Below are 2,500 nucleotides of genomic sequence, written 5' to 3'. Positions count from 1 at the left end.
GAGAGAGAGAGAGAGAGAGAGAGAGATTGTAAAAGATGGAAGGAACGAAAAAAGGAGAAGGAAGATAAAACGAAAAGGAGGGAGATGTAGGCAGTAGCAGCCTAGAGAATAAAGAGGAAGAAAAACGGAATTGTCAGGTGAGGGAGAGGGAGACGGAGAGAAAGAGGAAAGAAGAAGGATATGAATGGACGGATTGAGGGAAAGAGGAAAGCACACGATCTCACTGTCAAAGAAAAAAAAATAAAACACAAAAGGAAAACGAAACATCAAACATCCATTTCTGTTTTCGTTTTTTATTTCTTTTTTTATTCCTAGTTCTATTTCCAGGTCGCTTTATCATGTATTTCACCTCCATTTGCTTCACCTGCATTTCTTTCATAATTCCACCTTCTTTCCTTTTTATCATTTATCATATTTCATCTTATTACTTTTTTTCTTTTTTTGTCATCACTTAAATAATTTTTGTTCTCTTTCGCAAACCTTCATTTCTTAAGTAACTATTTCTCCTTCCTTTCTCTTTTTTTATCTTTACTCTCTTTACTATATTTCATTTTCCCCTGTCACTTTTACTCAGCTTTTATCTTCCTCGTAAACTTTTCTGTCCTTTCACATGTAGATTCTGTATTTCTCCTTTTTTCTCTTCTTCTGTTCCCATACAAACGTTTTTCTTTTCTCTCTCTTTCATGTTTTAACTCATTTTTTTCCATCTATTTTTTTTTTTGTATTTTTCTTTATTTTCAGTTTATTTTTCATTACTCTCTCTCTCTCTCTCTCTCTCTCTCTCTCTCTCTCTCTCTCTCTCTCTCTCTCTCTCTCTCTCTCTCTCTCTCTCTCTTGTATGTATACATCTATCCATTTACCTGTTAATATATATGTCTGTCTCTCAATCCATCTATGTCTGTATGTATCTATTTGTCTATCAATGTATCTATCTAACCGTCTGTCTATCTATCCAATTACGAGTATCTATCTATCCATCTTTTCATCTGTATGTTTCTCTCTCTCTCTCTCTCTCTCTCTCTCTCTCTCTCTCTCTCTCTCTCTCTCTCTCTCTCTCTCTCTCTCTCTCTCTCTCTCTCTCTCTCTCTCTCTCTCGCCATATCCTTGAGCCTACAGCCGCGCTATCTACAGAGGAGACTTTCAATTATGTCTCGAGCATAATTAGTGATCTCCATATGTAATCAAGGCCAAGAATATTGCTAATTACAAGCCTTGATTAGAGGCGAAAGAGTTATGCTACAAATTGGCCTGTTCGGGTCTTGGCTAATGAGTTCATACAAAAGAAATAATTCACCATTACTGTTTGTGTTTCCTGTTTACTGTTTAGTGGATAAGTGTGTGTGTGTGTGTGTGTGTGTGTGTGTGTGTGTGTGTGTGTGTGTGTGTGTGTGTGTGTGTGTGTGTGTGTGTGTGTGTGTGTGTGTGTGTGTGTGTGTGTGTGTGTGTGTGTGTGTGTGTGTGTGTGTGTGTGTGTGTGTGTGTGTGTGTGTGTGTGTGGTTCTTGGTTTGGAAGAGAGAGAAGAGAAGATAAGAGAAGAGAAGAGAAGAGAAGAGAAGAGAAAAGAAGAGAAGAGAAATAACAGTACAAAAGAGGGAATGAAGACAAGGGAAAGAAACGGAGAGAAGTGGAGGAAAGGAAGAGAGAAGAGACAGTTAGGGAGAGATGGAGACATGGAGGCAACAGGAGGAATAAGGGAGGGAATGGAGAAGAGAGAAGGAAGGAGGGAAGGTTGGGGGGAGGAAAGGAAGGGGGGAGGAAAGGAAGGAGGGAGGGAAGGAGAGACAGCAGTAATAATCACACGTCACGCGTCTCCATCACAAATTTGAGACTTTAATTTAAATCTTGATTAAATTATGTCGAAAATAGTGACGTCAGAGCTGTCCCCTGGAGATCGACGACGACAGCGACGACGACACCGACGACAACCACCACCACCGCCACCATCACCGCCAAGACGACTACGCGACGTGAACTATCATTACGTATTGTTCTCATCACTTCGCCTCTCAGCGCACCGAGTTTTAATACAAGGCAAGGGAAAGAGAGGGATATACGTGAGTTCATTAGGCGGTGATTCGTCGTTATTGGTGGGCAGGGATTATTTTTCTTGTTGTTTTGGTACTCGTGGTGGTGGTGCTGGTGGTGGCTGCACTAGTAGTAGTTAACTATGTTGTAAAGTACTATCATCAACACTATATACTACTACTACTACTACTACTACTACTACTACTACCACCATCAAACAAAACACGCAACAAAACACATGCGAAATTAGAAATTACGGAAGTAGATGAAACCATGAAAACGGTGCGTGTACGAACATACATGCACGTGCTTACACGCACACACACACACACACACACACACACACACACACACACACACACACACACACACACACACACACTAAATGTAAGCACACACTAAGTGAAACGCGATATTTTTTTCCGTAGACTTTCGAAAATACACTAAATACATGATGATGATGATGATGATGAT

The sequence above is a fragment of the Scylla paramamosain genome, chromosome 30 (genome assembly GCF_035594125.1).
Source record: "Scylla paramamosain isolate STU-SP2022 chromosome 30, ASM3559412v1, whole genome shotgun sequence".
Classification (NCBI taxonomy): Eukaryota; Metazoa; Arthropoda; class Malacostraca; order Decapoda; family Portunidae; genus Scylla; species Scylla paramamosain.
This window is presented reverse-complemented; position numbering follows the sequence as displayed.